This window comes from Microtus ochrogaster, chromosome 2 (assembly GCF_000317375.1).
Source record: "Microtus ochrogaster isolate Prairie Vole_2 chromosome 2, MicOch1.0, whole genome shotgun sequence".
In the NCBI taxonomy this organism is placed as follows: domain Eukaryota; kingdom Metazoa; phylum Chordata; class Mammalia; order Rodentia; family Cricetidae; genus Microtus; species Microtus ochrogaster.
The window spans coordinates 46120939-46138223 of NC_022010.1; the positions used below are offsets into that span (position 1 = coordinate 46120939).

The 17285-nt window shown below is 44.6% G+C and overlaps 1 protein-coding gene and 1 pseudogene across 4 annotated transcripts in view; one reads left to right on the plus strand and one right to left on the minus strand.

Annotated features, from left to right (window-relative positions):
• The first annotated feature begins 287 nt into the window (after positions 1–287).
• The window catches only part of St3gal6 (ST3 beta-galactoside alpha-2,3-sialyltransferase 6), a 58911-nt gene continuing 41913 nt past the window's right edge, over positions 288–17285 (plus strand). The window contains exon 1 of one of the 4 annotated variants that reach the window (XM_005344935.3): positions 288–368. The gene's annotated coding sequence lies outside the window, so the exon portion shown is untranslated. Of the gene's footprint in view, positions 369–615; positions 783–16475; positions 16544–17285 lie in introns of those variants that run through there. The other 3 variants (XM_026785836.1, XM_026785829.1, XM_026785832.1) reach the window with 3 other exon arrangements.
• On the minus strand, positions 8658–11679 carry LOC101988011 (annotated as a pseudogene).

Here is a 17285-nt window from a genome sequence, read left to right on the forward strand (position 1 = left end):
CTAACACTAACACTTTTGTATTTGAAGACCAGAGTCTGGAAATTGTGTAGCTTTGTGAACACCCCTCCCTTTCTGCTAGGGACCAAAATGCCTGCTGTGTTTGATGTCACAGACAGTCCAGGCAGCGACCAAACTCTGTTGATTTCTGCCTCCTGTAAAGCACCAAGGGGGAGAATCCCTCATAGCCTCCCGCTTTTGCTCCTGCAGCTTTCCAAACAAACTGGGGCGGGATGGGAGTGTCTTCTTGGCTCTGGAAATCAATCCTCCTACCTTGTCCTGAAGCTACCCGCCGCCCTTCCCGGGCCCTCCCTTCTCAGTGATTTTCCTGTCGTGGACTCGGGGCTGAGCGAGCGGACCCCGCCCTAAAGGTAGGAGCCCCGTGGTGCGGCTGCGGGCAGGGGGTCTCTGAGCCCTTCGCACTGCACTTTCGGCGCGAACTTGGGGGAGGCGGCCACCGTGCCTCCGGCGCCAGCGGCTAGGAGGAGCTTCCAGCCGCGTCGCACGCAGCCGCCGGGGACGCGGAGCCGGCGCGGCGAACAGTAAGGGGACCGGCGGCCGTCTCGGACTCCCGGCGCCGCAGCGCCCTGCTCCGCTCCCCGGCCACATCTAGGGAGAAGGACTCCTGTCCGTGCCACCTCGCTCAGGCTTCCGCTTGTCCCCGGCTCGGGGACCCGATGCGACAGGCTCCGCGGGACAGACGGCTGCGCGCTGCGGAGAGAGGAGAGCCCCGGCCGTGGAGTTCCGCACATGTCTCTGCGGTCATCGCGCCCGGGCCTCGGCGGGTAACTCTCTGCGGCTGACCGCGGTGTGGGTTTGCTTGACTAGGGGTGCTGGGAGACTGCGTCCCACACCCAGCTCGGGGTTTGGGGGTGCTGTCCAGACATTCGGCTCTGCAGCCGCTGAGAAGTAGGGAAGGGGGCTTTGTGCGCTCTCATTCCCTCCGTCCCCTGCCAGCCCCTAGAGATGCCGAAGCCTTAGGGCCCTGAGACCCTCCAGTCAACCGGGTATGCGGGGTGCCTGGCCGGGAGCTCTACTGTAGTGTCCTTGGTATCCTGGAGCTGTTGGGAAGAAACCTGGGAGATCAGCACCCAGGAGCACCAGGACCCTCCTCTCCATAATCTCCCCTGTGCCTGTGATCTCCTCCGACTCTGAATTGGGAGGCCGACCCGGGTCGGTTCCTAGTTCACCATTGTTTGTGAAAGGGGCAAGTGAGTCTGGAAGGTTCTTCTTCTCTCTTACCATACAAAGTTTCCTGAGAAATCCTCCTTGCCACGTTAAAACTAAACCTAACAAAATACCGAGGCAGCTTGTTTGGAACAAAAGGCGACGGCGAGAAAACTGCAGTTTGAGCTGCGGTGAATTTTTAAGATAAGGGAGAAGAAACTTGTTATTTTGTGGTCGTTGCCTCCGGAGCTTCCGTGGGCTTCAGCTCTTGTGCACTGTTATTTTGGGTTAAAAGAAAGTCTATAAAAAGCGAATTCTAGAAACTAAGGAAATTCGAAGCGTCTTCTTTTAGGATCTTTAGAAAAAGCCGGGAGAAGGACAGGCTGGGGTGAAGAATTTTGTTGAAAGATAATGTTTAAAAATTGTGTGTGGGCCGGGACGGGAAGTACATAGGTGCTAGCCTATCGGAAACAACACAGAGTCTAAATTCTGAAGTCAAATTTGTTTATAAGAGGACCGACCACCTTAGTACCATGGTTAGAGGATGATTTAGAATGCCAGAACCTTCCTGGCTCTGGTGCCCCATCCATGGCTGACCTTCAGGCCTCTTACTTAACACATCCTCAGATCTCTGTGGCCCCCTCTATTAGGCTTACCTGACTATTTAACTGTGCGGGTCTTCAAATCGAACTTTCTCTTCCAGTTTCTGACCACAGAACTATCTTTTTGTTCACACGGTGTCGTTAAACATTTGGGAAGGCCTGACCAAGATACCCAGTTATTTTTCATCAGAAAACATCCTGATTTGATGTTTGCTAATGGGTTCCCATTGCCTCCTTTTCATCTCTCCAGGGATTGCTTTTCCAATCAAGATCAGAAAAAAATCAAAAATTAAAAAGAAAAAACAACAACCCTAAGTTACTTTGACTTTGAATAAGGCTGGCTATTTCAGAGGCTCCTCAGATAAAGGCAGTTTTGGAACAAGGGAACTTTTGTAGGAAATATTTGTATGAATCTGATTTGTTTTTCCAAGATGCCTCTAAGGACAGGCCGAGTGGGCATTCACTGCTTAACAGCCCTTTCCTTGAAAAATGTTCTTGCACAGTCCCTGATCACTTTCGGATCCCTCTGGATCATGAGGTAGTAGTGATACAGCTAAATGGGACTGTGAAAACGCTTGACGAGACCGACGGCAGCTACCATTTTTTTTCTTCTGTCCCAAATCAATACAAAAGAATCAAAAAGAATATATGGGCCTGACAGAAGAATGCAATCAACATGCATCAGTCTATCTTTTGTGAAGTTGTAAATCAAAAGTTTCCCATTCCAGAACTCAGTGGCAGAGGGCGGGATTCCACAGCCCCTTCTTCAGTTAGAGATATTTCCGTGTTCCACATTGGAAGCACAAATGAAGAACGCCCTGCTTCCTAGACTCCCCAATAAGCATTGTCAGCGCATCATGCAGACTCCAGATGGCTTTCATGGAAATGATGCTCCTTTACAGGGCTGGGGACATCCCTTTAACGTAGATGATGCCCCCTAAAGGGGGAGGGTCTGGCAGCATGGAATGTGTGTGGGGCACCCACTTTGGTCCCCAGTGTGTTCTCATGTGTCATTTTATTTCATTTTCCCAGCAATGCTGAGACAAAACATTTAGCCCACTTTCAAAGCTTAAAAAAGAAGAAGACTTCTTTAAGCGGAGCTGGGATGAATCCTGTGAAAGTCTGTCCATTTTACATCTTTATGAAACCCTGCGGATGGCACAGCATGTATTCTTCACAAATTCTTCCGTTCTTTGTTTGCGTCTTCACACACACACACACACACACACACACACACACACACACACACACCCTATAGATGGCTCTGGTTGGTGGTTCTTCCCTACACTCCAGAGAGGCTTGGAGAGATGATGTGCACGCTTTGGTGCTCTTTCCATTTGACATTCTCAGACTTTGTTTCTTCTGCAGGGTTTAATGCACCCGTGGAGACACTGTATCTGACCAATCTAGGCAGTCAGCTGACTCCACCGGGTTATAGTCTAAACTTCTTTGCTTCCTGAAAATATAGCAAGAAGCTCCTTTCCTTCAAAGGTTGGCTGTGTCTTGCCTGTCCGTAGTCTTTCAAAATCACATTCTCATCCGCCACAATAAAATGAACCTTTTTCTTGCATACTCCTATTAACATGGATAACAGCATATTCCACAGTTCTGAGTTAGCACTTAGGATTTGAAAATGTATTGGAGGAAGAGAGATGGCTTAATGGGTAAAGGTGCTTCCTATCATGCCTGAGATCCTTTTTGGGGACCCACGTGGTGGAAGAAGAGATCTGATCCCAAAGCTATACAGTGGTGTGGAGCAAGCTTGACTTGTGTGACAGAAGAGTACACATGGCATTGCGTGTGTCAGTTCTTACCGGTGACCTACTGGGTTGTCAGAAATAGTGGCGACTTGCTTTTCATGAGTGGAAGGAGCTCTTTCCTGATGGCGATGCCTCCTATTGTAATTACCTCAGACTTGATCAAGACCTTGCCATGTCCCCCCAGGCTAAGGAAGGCTGAGATTCTGGGAGAGAAGTTATGAGGGTGAGACTAAGGAGCCACAAGATCTGTTTTCTTCCATTTTGGAATTTTTCTTCTTGGTCATCACAGTGGGAATTTGTGGCCTATCTCTCTTTGCCACACTTTTGGATCAGATGCCAGGGGATTTCCTTTCATGGGAAATTGGGAAAAAGTGGGAGGAAATCAAGCATCTCTTAGGAATCCTTATCATAAATGTTGAAAAACAGAGTAGAAAGGTCCTATTTCCCAATTTCTCTTTCTTCTCATATATGTGGACATACATATACAGATGACATCATTTTTTCAGTCACATGTAAATACTTTGAAGACTCTCTAATCATTTATGTGCTTTTTAATCTCATTGAGAATGGAAGGAAAATATGGTGAGAACTAAGGCCTCCAGATGAGGTGCAGGAAAGCTAGCCGTTTCCTCTAGGGTCATTCTTCCTTCCCGGTTGTGGAAGTTGGCCTGGAGTTGGGATGAGGAGGAAGGGAGCTGCCCTAGGAGGTGAGACAACAGAGGAAAACAGTTCCCAGTGGATCTCAGCTGCCTCATTGCATAGTCACTCATAAGGTAGGGCTTTCTTCAGGTACAGTAAATACAACTTAGTATGTCCTATATAGCAAGAGGGGTTCTTAGAGGAGGAGGGCTGCATAGTGTAGTGTCAGACAAAACAAAAGCCTTATGTTCTTTTTTTTTTTTAAAGATTTATTTATTATGTATACAGCATTCTGTCTGCATGGATGTCTGCACACCAGAAGAGGGCACCAGATCTCATGACAGATGGTTGTGAGCCACCATGTGGTTGCTGGGAGTTGAACTCAGGACCTATTGGAAGAGCAGCCAGTGCTCTTAACCTCTGAGCCATCTCTCCAGCCCCAAGCCCTATGTTCTTGTAGAGCTTCATGGGAGTCAGAATCCGTAGCAAAGGTAGAAGTGAATGAAAGGCACATTTCAGATGGGATGGGCATTGTAAGGGTGGTGCACTGTGCAGGTGAGGTGAAGAGGGGATGGAGGACAGCCGCCAGCCTCTCTGAAGCGGGGCTATTAGACAAGATGTGATTGAGGGAAGTGCCCGTCAAGTGGAGAGCAGAAGGAAGGTGATTCCAGATAGAGGAAACGGCAGCTGCAAAGGTTCAGAGACGTGTGGATGGGAGTATTTGGAAAAGGAAAGGTCAGTGTGGGAAGGGATTCTGGAAAACGTTGCCCCAGGAGAGAGGAAACAGTGGCGCGGAGATGGTGTTCAGGATACAGAAGACTGGCAGATTTTATGGGACCATCAAACTGGTGCAGGAGCTTGAGGGAAAGTTGCTGGAGATACTTAATTGCAGGTTGCCTTTTCCCAGGGAATTCTAAATCGCCCCTCACACATACACACACTGCACAGAGTTGTAGCCTCGGGTGGTTGGCTCACAGTCAATCATGGAGTTTCTTTGTCATCCCAGCCATAGGCATAGGGTACCCAGGGGCAGGGCACAAAGAACCTGCACTGTACGTCTTCCGTATTTGTTTTACAATGAACGAAATGCCCCGTGTCCCTGTGAAGCCTTTGGATTGGCTAATAATGTCTGAATCCAGATACCAGAAATTAATTATCTATTCAAATTGAGTCATAGCTGAAAACAATTAGCAAGACAGTCGCTTCTGAGAGTGGCAATATTCTAAATAATTCAAAGGCCTTGGCTTCCCTGAATTTATATCTTATCCTCTTTGCAGTCTGTCATCTAGGTTCTTTGTACAGAAATCTTGTCTCTTTGTCATGGGAAGGCATTACCTGTGACAGTTCCTTGTCCATCCTTCTCTAGACACGATCTTGGATGTGTGAGAGTAGCCCACAGATCTGAGACTTATTATTTCTGATAAAATAGTAGTGCTGGTTTATCAGAAATGCTCAGATGTCTTGTAAACTTCCAATTATTCTTTAATTCCAGAAGGTTTCATGTGACCTGAATACCACCCACTGGGAAAGACTAGCCTAGTTTTTAGAGAGAAAATTGTTTTTGAGATTCTTTGATATGTTCATTTCTCATTATATATTCACTATCTGCTTTTCTTTGACATCTAAAAAATGTAATGATAATATTTTTATTTTTATGTACATTGGTGTTGTGCCTGCATGTGTCTGTGTGAGGGTGGCAGGACCCCTGGAACTGCAGCTATGGACAGTTGTGAGTGGCCATGTGGGTACTGGGAATTGAACCTGGGTCCTCTGGAAGACCAAGTGTTCTTAAGCATTAAGCCATCTCTCCATCCTTTGCTTTTGGGATTTGATTCCACTTTCTCCCCTTTTAAAATGGGGTCTTGCTGTGTAGCCCAGAACTTTTAATCACCCTGTGTCAGTTTCTTAACTCCCTGTGGTCTTGATTTGCTCCACTTTGTATTCTTGTTCTCTCAATTGATACGTGGCACGACGTGGCTCGAAACCTAGAGTTCGTTCCTGTTTGAGAGGCCAGCACAAGGGCCCCACTATTTTCATCCCAGCGTCTTCATCTGTCATCGTGGTCAGCATGTAGAGATAGCAGATGGTTGCCAGACAACATGACTGTTCCACGTTGCTGTATGTTGCTGTGATAAACACCATGGCCAAAATCAACATGAAAAGGAAATGGTTCATTTGGCTTTTGATTGGCAGGCCACCATTGAGGGAAAACTCAGAGCAGGAGCTTGAAACAGAAACTCTGAAGGAATAATGCTTCCTGGCCTCTTCCCGTGGCTTGCTCAGGTACCTTCTCAAACAGCCCAGGCCCCCCTACCCCAGGACGACACCTCCCACAGTGTCGTAGTTGATGCCCCCACAGATATGCCCACAGGCCTAACTGATGGTGGCAATTCCTCAGTTGAGATTTCCTCCTCCTGGGTATGCCAAGTCGATAACCAAAATCAGCCATCACCTACCTAATGCTTCTATCAGGGGTTAGTGTTATAATATTGGCTCAGTTACAAAACTGTCATGATCAGCATTCATGCTGGTAGTTACTGTGATTCTCAGTGTGTTATTTGAAAAGCCCCTCCCACTAGAGAAAACAGGTCTTTCCCATGAATCTGTTTATGCTAGTTGAACCCTAAGCTGAGGGATGGTGGTTGCACCTACTTCTACCCCTTGAGTGTGTGAGGCTGAGGAATGAGGATCAAAAATTTAAGGACTGTCTTGGGGTACACAAGAGAGTCATCTTACAAAAAACCAACAAACCAATCACCAAACAAGAACCGAACCAAAAGCCAAATGACAAAGAAAAACACCCAAAATTGTAGGGAAAAATAAGTTTTCTTTTCCTGGAAAATTGCATTGTGTTTATGCTGGAGGAGGTGGAATGAAGTAGATGCCCGTGGGTGAATGTCCTTATCCTTGTTCTCATGTGCAGCAGACTGTCAGAACAGCTTCATAACTCCTGAGTGATGGTGATTTGTGCTGGGCTACTCAGGTTTGTGGCTGCATTAATGAGGCATTTCAGTGTCCCATCAACAGGAATTGCAGTTAATTGACTCTTTAGGAGTAATCTCAGCTGGGCCTGGTGACTCAGGCCGATTCTCACCGCTGCTCTGGAGGCTGAGATCAGAAAGTCGGAAAGGTCAAGGCCAGAATGGACATCTTAGCCCATGTTTCAAATTTTGGGTCACATAACATGTATGAAGCCAAGAAAGGAGAGGGAAAAAAGCTTACAAGCTTCGTATTTATAGTTTCATGCATTTTCCCCCAAGCAGTTTCTTAGGTCACACTTTCATGACTTATGAAGTTCCAACTGCTTATTCTGGTGTTTCCTAAATACCCATTTGGCACTTACTTAGTGGGAGACATATTTAGTGCCCTGAGGCATGAAAAGCTCTCCTTATTAGAACAGACAGAGCTGAGTGGAGGAAAAGATTGGCGAGAAGTGGGGGTGGAGTCAGGTTTTGGATAACTGCTGTCACCCACTGGTACTTTCCTAGCATGCACAGGCACAGAGCTCAACCCTTGCACCACACACACAAATAAACGCACTAGAAAAATCAATTCTGCTGTGGTGGTTCACGCCTTTAATTCTAGCACTCTCAAGACAAAAGCAGGCAGATCTCAGAGGCCAGCCTGATCTACAGAGTGAGTTCCAGGACAGTCAGAGCTACACAGAGAAACCCTGTTTCAAAAATCCAAAATAAATAAATGTAAAAAGTAAGATAAATAAGCAAAAGACAAGAGAATTTTAATTTAGGCATTTAAGTGGATGAGCAGTTCTTTGTTTTTAACAGGAGTTAGTTTATAATTTTAACAGGGTGTGATGATTTGAAGTTTTCTGCAGTAAATGGGTCTTGTAACAGACACTGCTGTCAAGTGCCTTGATATTTGGAGCCAATACTTCAGGTAAACATCAAAGGACTTAGTTCTATTTTATCAAAATTCCTATTTTAAATAACTAGGATATTAGAGACCATCATGCAGTTTGAACGTAGGGTATACATGATTGCAGACTTTGACTGTTTTGGAGGACAGATCTTGCCTACTTACTACAAAAGCCCCCCCCCCCCTTTTTTTTTTTTTACAAAACTGGTGGGCAGAGTTCTTTGACGTTCTAAAGAACCATATTCTTAGGCTGGATGATGATGGTACATGTGTTTAATGCCACTACTCAGGAGGCAGAGGCAAAGGTAGACAAATCTCTGTGAGTTTGAGGCCAGCCTGGTCTACAGAGTGAGTTTTAGGGTAGCCAGAACTGTTTAAGAGAGAAACCCTGTATTGGAAACACCAAAACAAGACAAAACAAAATGAAACAAAAAATCATATTCTTTTAAAACTTTTCTGCTCAATTACTCTTCCTATGAAAATTCCTATTCCAGTACAGAAAACATTCATATAACATTTCTTTATCACATACACAAATAATACACACACATATGCACACACACACATATATACACATACACACATATAGTTATAGTCATTCCTGTTTTTGTTTTTTGTTTTTCTTTTTTTATGAATGAGGCAATTTATTAACCCAGCATCCTTTGTCCTAATGCTTCTTGTTGGCAGCTGCCACCTGTCCAGCAATCCTGTCCAGATCTCTCTGTCCCTGAGGTGTTAGCTTGCTGCCCCTGTCCTGGTCCTTTTCCACCATTTTCAGTCCCTCCAGGGCTTGGAGAACGCGGTGGGCCACACTCTTGGAGCCTCTGCTGAAGTGGCTGGGCCTGACACCGTTTCTCTATCGTCCTTCATAGATCTTGGTAATGGAACCAACCCCGGCACCACCACGCAGGTAAAGGTGCTGTGCTGTAGAGGCAGCTCGCGTGTAGAACCAGTTCTCATCATAGGGGGCAAGCTCTTTATGTTTGGCCAGCTTGACTGTGTCCACCCATTCGGGGACTTTCAGCTTCCTGGACTTTTTGAGGAAGGCTGCCAGAGCTCTGACGAACTCACCCCTGTTTTTGACATGACTTTATGTGTACCTACTTTCTTAGACTCTTCTGTACCTGTTGCAAGGAGGGCTGCTTGTTGGTTCCCAGCCGCATAGCTACAAAATAATCACACAAAAACTGTATTAATTAAATCATTGCTTGGCCCATTAGCTCTAGCTTAATTTAACCTATTTTTATTAATCTGTGTATCGCCACATGACTGTGGCTTACTGGCTAAAGTTCTGGCGTCTGTCTCCAGTGGGGCTACATGGCGTCTCTGAGACTCCACCCTTCTTTCTCCCAGCATTTAGTTTAGTCTTCCTTGTCTAGCTTTGTTCTACCCTATCAGGCCAAATCAGTTTCTTTATTCATTAACCAATAAAAGCAACAGAATAGACAGAAGGACCTCCCACACCATGTACCTTTAGCCAAATTTGGGGTATCAATAGATAAGGTAGTCCTCTTTAAAGAGCAGAATTCTAGAAGGAAGCTTGGTGGGAGGTAGGAGGGTGGAGACAGTGTTTCAGAAACTTTATCAAAGGTACTCAGCCATGACTCAGTGTCTGAGAACTGCTTCAAGTTTAGCGTTATTAGAGCAGAATGTTCAAAGTTGAGCACCTCTAGATATGAAACATTAGAGGCTGTGGAAGCCAACTTGATCAGAATTAAGGCCCGTGGCCTATATATTTACTTATATTTCCCCTTAAGGCTATGCGCTTAGGGACACAGCTCTACATAGGCAGTTCATAATGGTTAAATTCTACATGTTGTTCCAAACATGGATCTGGTCTTTATAGCTGGCATTTAGTAGCTCCCTTTTAACTGCTGCTCTTACAAGAAAATGATTGAAATGTTATTATTAGCCCACATTGGGAGTTTCACAGATAGAAATATTATATATTACTTGTGCTTTCTGAGGTGTAGGAGTCTAAAAGCCGTGTAATAGTAGTGACATCCAATGGGAGCAATCAATAGCTTTCATGAAAGTATATGCTTTGAAACTTGTGCTACTAAGATCTTATGTAATAGAAGCTGTATGTATCCATCTACAGATTCCTTTTTGCATAATTATATTTTTCGTAATTTATATGCAAATTTTGGTCCATTATGCTTGATATAGATTTGTTAGCATTGCAATTAAATTTCGCTTCCCTCCTCTCCCTTGAACTGATGAAGAAAGAATTTGTTATTCACTGTGTATATATTACCAGATGCTAAATGTCTGCATTATATTTAATTCTAGAAAACCTTTCTCTACTCCCCAAATCTAATGCTACCGTTGCTTAGGTGCTTTTCATTTTGGTGGTTATTGGGCAATAGGACCCAGCACATTCTAACCATAAGAGCTTAAAGCCCTAGGAAAAACATAGATGTGAAAGGAAGAACATTGGCAGTTCGTTGAGCTGTAATTAGCCTGGAGATGGAATGTGAGGGGGAGCTCTGCAAGGAGGGCAGGAAAATAGAGAGAAAGCAGGTATCTCAGCACATTGCCAGCACTGTGCAGGGTAGTGCACTCTTATGGGCCCGTGCTTATCAAACAGACGCTACATTATCAGTCTTCGCTTTGCTTATAGAACTTGCCAGTTTGCCGGTTCAAACAGACAGGCTTTTGGCACTTATATTCTTTTTAGAAGCCAATTGCATTGCATTTCCAGTTCCACACTGGCCTCCTGGGAGCTGTTCCTCTTAGGTGAACTGATCACTCAGGCAGATGTCTAAGCTGTCTGTAAGGAGGTGCTGAGCCCTCGCTGTGTGACACGGGGTCAATGATTCGCCTGTGAAATTTCAACGGGGCTACCAAGACCCCTTTGTCTTGGACGATATTATTTTCTTTAATGATTTATGGAGATAAATTAAATATGTCGAGGACCCCACAACCCATATGAGTAAATCTTGATAAATTTCCCCCACAGTAAACAGACCCAGGCCGGCTGTCTTGGATGAAGCAGTGGAGTTCCTGGCTTCAGGAGGGCACCACCTGCTCCTAATCAGTCACTTCCGCTCCTATATGACCGTTCTGTTGGCTTCCCTCAAGGTTCATAGTGTTTTGGCTCCGTCCCTTTAGCACTGGTGTTAGTACCTGTGCACTCTGAAGACTCCATCGTGTCATGAGGTCCTGGTCTCCCTGGGAAGGTGTTACCTCTTGTCAACCCTAAAATGGGAGCATCTGATCAGTGGTGCGGTCTTATTTGGAAACAGGGTTGAATATGATGTAATTAAGAGGAGCTCATACTGGAATAGGATGGGCCCTTAAGCAATTAACTGGTGTAAGGTTGGAGGCCTGGTGGAAACACCAGGTGATGGGAGAGACTGGAGGGATGTGTTCATAAGCCCCAGAATGCTCAAGATTGATAGCACAATGCACAGAGCCAGAGAGAAGGATCACCATGACTCTCAGAGGGAAGATGCGCCTGCCAACACCTTTCTTTCTGGCTTCTAGACTTCAGAACTGTGTGAGACAGCATTTGTCTATTGCTTTAAGTCCCCTATCCCATGTCACCCCATTCCTGAAGCCCTGGACAGTGGGTCTGCAGGACACTGGTAGAGAGGGTCTTGCGGGGTGCTGATGCCCTGCCTCTCATTGGGCATCGCTGGCATTCACCTGGCTCAGGGGCTCACCCTGCCTCTGCCTCAGTTCCCCTTGGAACTTAGACCCCCCAGGCTTCCTCTCTGGCCCCTTGTCCCTCCGTGTCTGAAAGAGCCCCACTGGGTGACAGGGTTCAGTATCACCTTTTGACTTTGCTTTCTCCCTTATCAGTGTTTCAAGTGCACTTTCAAGGTCCCCCCTTGGTTTCTTGATTAAGATACAGATGAACTTTGAGTACCAGCCTTTCTACCTTTCAACTGGCTCTCTCTGAACAGGTCTTTCCCCAGGCCCAATATGGCGGGTGCAATTTTCCCATTTCTCTGCTCCAGAATAATTTTTTGAAAACAAAACAAAATAAAGCAAAACACCGGGAAGGTTGCGTTTTAAACCAAGGCCCCCTTTTCTGAATGGTGTGGTGTCTTGTGGTTAGAGGCTTCTTTCTGCTGAACTTAGGCGTATTAAAGAACATTTTTCATTTGAGAAAATAAAGCCTTCCACTCAAAAGCAGCTTGACAATGAGATTTTCATTAGCAAGGAACTGTGCAGAGCTTATGAGTCTACTGGAGGGGTTTCTGTCTGCCCCACCCCCCACCCCAGCAAAGACTGGTTTCAAACTGCCTTACTACTTAATCTAGTTCTGATTTGGGGCTAAGTTTCTCGTGTGATCACAAGGAAGGTACTGTTTTGCAATTCCCAGGGCAAGTCCGCAGACATGGCCCAATTCCTGAGCTCTGTGCTGGTGCCCTGCTTTCTAGGCCTAGGGACTCAGCTCTCAGCAATTCTTTATGCTCTGAGCGTTTTAGTCTCTAAGGACGTCCTGAGCCTAGAGTGGCTGCAGAGAAGATGTGCACTCTCCAGCTTGTGCTGTTAGTGACTATGGGAACATCTTCAGGGCACTTAAAACCCCAAACATAGAACTTGCAGAAGTTTAAAAAGGTTAATTTTGTCTTCTGTTGTTTTTTGTCATTTCTTAGTCCATCGATTGTCTTTAGCTTCTAGTTCTTGGCATTTATACCTGGAGAAAAGGGAGGAAATTTTAGGCTATTTGTATCTTCTAGACAACATATGTATTTATCATAACATAAATTATAAAGCAGCCTACCGGGGACAAGCAGTTCCGAGGTCAAGGGCAGGACCAAAGGTTCTGTTTATGTTCCGGGTAACTGTGTTTAATTGTGTAACTAGGGATTTGCCTGACAGGTGGCCTTGTTTTCAGCTCAACCCGTGCATCCTGAGATTCTGTGGTGGATGCTAAATGGATGGGTAGCAATAGATCTAGGATGGACGGATGAGTATAAAGAGGGGGATGAGGAAGGGAGCGGGGGGGGGGGGGGGGAGAGGAACACAAATATGTCACTGCTCCCTTTCTCTGGCAGGTTTTCTTACTAAAGTGCTAATGGGATTTCAGGTCTGCTGAAGCCTGGGAGGGTTTTCCCTCAGCCCGGCAGGGTTTCTTGGGCTTCAGCCAGGAATTGAGAGGCACTATCTTGCCTTGCCTATGGAATGTGCTAGAGCATTCTTGTAGTTGTTTGTGAAAGCAGCACCAAGTAGCTGGACTCCGTGGAGACTCCAGTGTGCGGGCATTGCTTCTTAGGTTGGAAACACTAATTTCTTTTGAGTTCCCACCTTGGGAATGGTGCGTATTTTGGTTGGAAATCATCTCAAACCCCCCTGAGAGAAATGCACTTCTTTTGAAAATTGTGGACATTCAGTAAATTGTTATCTATATTTCGAAATATCTAATGTTTGAGGTTGGCCCCCTTTTTTGATGTTTGTTTATAAAAATCTTGAAAGCTCAGGAATTCCATAGAGGATTTTATATAGCTTGGCAGTATACCTTGTTCTAATGCCCTTGATCTAAAAAAACGCAGCAAACACAAATAGATAGATCCTTATTTTCAGTTACTAGGTCTTAGGCATTTTGTTGAGTTCTTTAATTGCCTGTCTCTTAACATTGTCTCTGTTGCACACTAGATACTTCACAATCCTTTTTATTTTCTTTTTAAAGAAAAATGGCAGTTTTTATGTTTGTACTTTGGGTTGTTTTCTGGACGGAACATAGGACCAAGCATTCCAGAGAAACCTTAGTTTATCTGCTTTTCCACACAGCTGATTTTCCTGCAGTCAGTGTGGTTCTTGAAAGAGAGAGAAAAAAATGTATTTGCCTCCTCATTAGGATGCCTTTTAAAACAAAACAAAACAAAAAACAATAAAACCCCAGAGTTTCTCTATGTAGCCTCGGCTGTTTGGACCTTGTAAACTAGGCTGGCCTTGATTGAACTCAGAGATCCACCTGCCTCTGCTCCCCAGTGCTGGGATCAAAGGTGTACACCGCCACACCCAGCTAGGATGCTTTGTTTTTAACATTATCATAGGTTCATATAAACTAGAAATCTGTTATCTTAAGATTTTTATCATTTTTTCGTACGTGTGTTTGCATGATCACAGGTTCATATGAGCTTGCGTGTGTGTATGTGTGAAGGTTAGAGACAACTTGTGTTTACGAATGACGACGTACCTTATTCTAATGTCCTTGAGGCAAAAATGCAGCAAATGCCAATAGATTTCCCTCTGCCCTGTTTCTGGTGACTGCTCTCAGGCTGCTGTCGGAATGGTTGCAGGTGCTGTTGCCCCTGTCTGGAATGCTCTTCCTTCCTACAGACCCAGATATGGTCCCCAGCAGCAGCCAGGGCCTGGTCTACATCCTGGCCGCAGCTGGCAGTGCAGTCCACTCAGGTGGGCATGACCCCGGGCATGACCCCTCCCTTGGTCACCACCGTGGCCACATGTTGTTTCGTGTGATTCACACTCAGCTTTCAGAAGCTGTGTCTTGCTTTCCCTGCCTGGACTAGTTCTGATGGCTCCCAGCCATAATTTGATAAATGCTCATGAATGGCTTGCTGATGTATGTCTCTGAGGCACTGTATCCCTGGTGGCATTGAGTAGAAATGGGAATTTGTTTATGGAGTGTCAATGATGTCACTTCAGAGGTGGAAGCAGTGCTCTGAGTTAATTTTACTGAATATTGAATTTTAGTCAATATTTGTCACTATAAGAATTATTTGTCTAAAAAATAATCTACTGACATTAGAAAGTAAATACATAATGTATGGTTTCATGAAAATATATAACTGATGCTTTATTTGTAATAAATAGCTAGTAGCCTAAATTAAGATGCACCTCTCATTTATAACTCCGGTTAGATCATCTAACAGTGGTGCACATGTTGTCACGTGGATTTGCCCTGAAAAGCAGGACAATTTCTAACACAGAGATCTTAAGGCTTGACTTCTGTTTTCTCTGAGCTTGATTCCTTAATTTTAAAAGTATCTGAAGGAATGATCTAGACTCACTCAGGCAATGCAGAGGTGGTTTGGGTTTTTTTTGTTTGCTTGCTTGTTTTATTGTTTTCCCTTCTTTGCCCAGTACTGGGAAACTTGGGCCTCACTGAAGCTGGCCAAGCACTTCCCCACCGAGCTCTCTCCCCAGCCCCGCTGCTATTTGTTTATGTTGAAACAGGATCTTACTAGTTGTCCAGGCTGACTGACCTTGCTTCTAGAATAGCTGGGATTACAGATTTGGGCCAGCAGGTCTGCCTTGGTCCTTGTTCATTGCAATGGAATTTTCTCCCAGAGAAAAACTAGAGAATGATTACAGTTTGAGAAATGGGCTACATTCAGATCTGTATATTTCTCCAGGGAAGGTTTTGTGTAAGGTTCAGAACTGATGGAAAAACCCAGTTTACTAGATGAGTTGGGGAGTAAAGCAAAACATGACCAATCGATTCCAGGTGGGTATCAGGTGAACCGGCAGGACGAGGGAAAGAACGGAAAGCCACAGGAGAGCTACCATTTGAGGCCTTGAGAGACTGTTTCCTTTTACAGGTACTCAAGTTTTTAGAAATCATTGTGAATAATTACTTTAGAGCCTTCTTTTTCACATTCTTTATTACCATAAACTAGTAAATTATTGGCTGTGGTTTCTTTCAAAGCTCAGGGCGAGAGTACCGTTTTGTTTTTGTTTTAAATAGAAATGGCTGGGTGGTGGGTGCACACATTTTTAATTCCAGGACTCAGGGAGGCAAAGGCAGGCAGATGTCTATGAATTCCAGGACGGTCAGAGATACACTGTTTCGAAGCAGCCTCGCAAAAAAAGAGAAGTGAACTGCATTTTCGCAGTTGTGTGTAATTAGTATTCAAGATATGACTGTAAGGTCCTCAAAATAGCATGATGTCACACTTCTTCCGGAACCGGGTATGTCCTCATAAAACCTCTTGCCCTGTTATTAACTATCTGCCCCCAAAACAGGGTTGGAAAGGACCTTTGAGTGTGTGTGTACATCTATATCTATATGGATGTGTGTACACATAGATATGTGTACATATATGTAGATATGAAAGCACAGGACTGCATTTAGGAAAACCTGCTTCTCGTTCGAGTTCTCTCCTCACTATACAAAGTATGAGGCCATGGACGAGTGATGTTGGAATCACCTGGGGGCCTGTTGGGAGGGAGGACAATGAGGTTTTGGCGCAGAGCACAAAGATCAGAATTGGCATGCCCAGCTGATGCCGCCGATGGTTTTTAAGTGCTGCTCTGCAAATCCTGCCAAGTAGGCTGGGGAGCAGAGTAAGTATCTTTAGTAACGAGTGACTCACTAGCCCATGGCGAAACCTGTTATTATCTTTAGGTAGCCTAAATCTTAGGGAATTCTCCCGAAGAAGGAGCTCAGACCCAGGTCTGTGAATGGCTTTCACACCACAGAGTTCCTCTTCATGAAGATCCTTCAACCGTGAGACTGGGCTCGCTCTTGACCAAATGATTTTCCCTGGGAGTACCTACATCGCCATCTCCCAGCTGGTTTTGGTATGACCTTTTGGCTATTTCTTTATGATCTGTTCAGACTAAAGAACCCGGAAGGACCTTGCCAGCACTATAATTGGGATTCTTTTACTCCAGTTAGTCTTGAGTGGTATTTGGTTGAAGGTGAGAGAAACCCAGGAATTTTGTGTCCTATATATTCATGGAAAGCAGTTCGGTATAAATGTACAGACTTTCGTGATTCATAATTCTTTAAGTTCAACATTCTACCTCACAGAACTGTTGCATGTAAGGGTGGCCATCCAAAGCACCACTTCTGAGCTCTAAAAGACCCAATTTCTTGGTACGTCAAAAGAGAAATAGTATAGTATATAATAAATGATAATAATATAGTATGTAAAAATAGTATTTTATCGTTTTTGACAAGTTAAAAAAATTCTCCTCCATGACTCAAAACATCCACTGATTTGTGTTTCTCAGCAGTCTGTCATGTGTTTGTTTAGACATACACTGAACTAGCCTAATGTACTCAACTTTGTAATCTATTTTTAATGGGCTCTATCTTTGTCTGGCACTCAGTGATTTTATAATCAGCACAATTATTTATCTAGAATTCACAAATAAAAGTCACCTTTTTGTTTCTGTATAATTGTTTTCTAAGAGGTCTTCCCTCCAAATGTTTTTAACAGAAGCAAGCAAACATGACCTTGGTTGGTTAGTCTGTGTTCCAGTTAACCTTATATAAGAAAAGCAGTCTTAAATTTCTTTTCAGTTTTTTTTTTTTTTT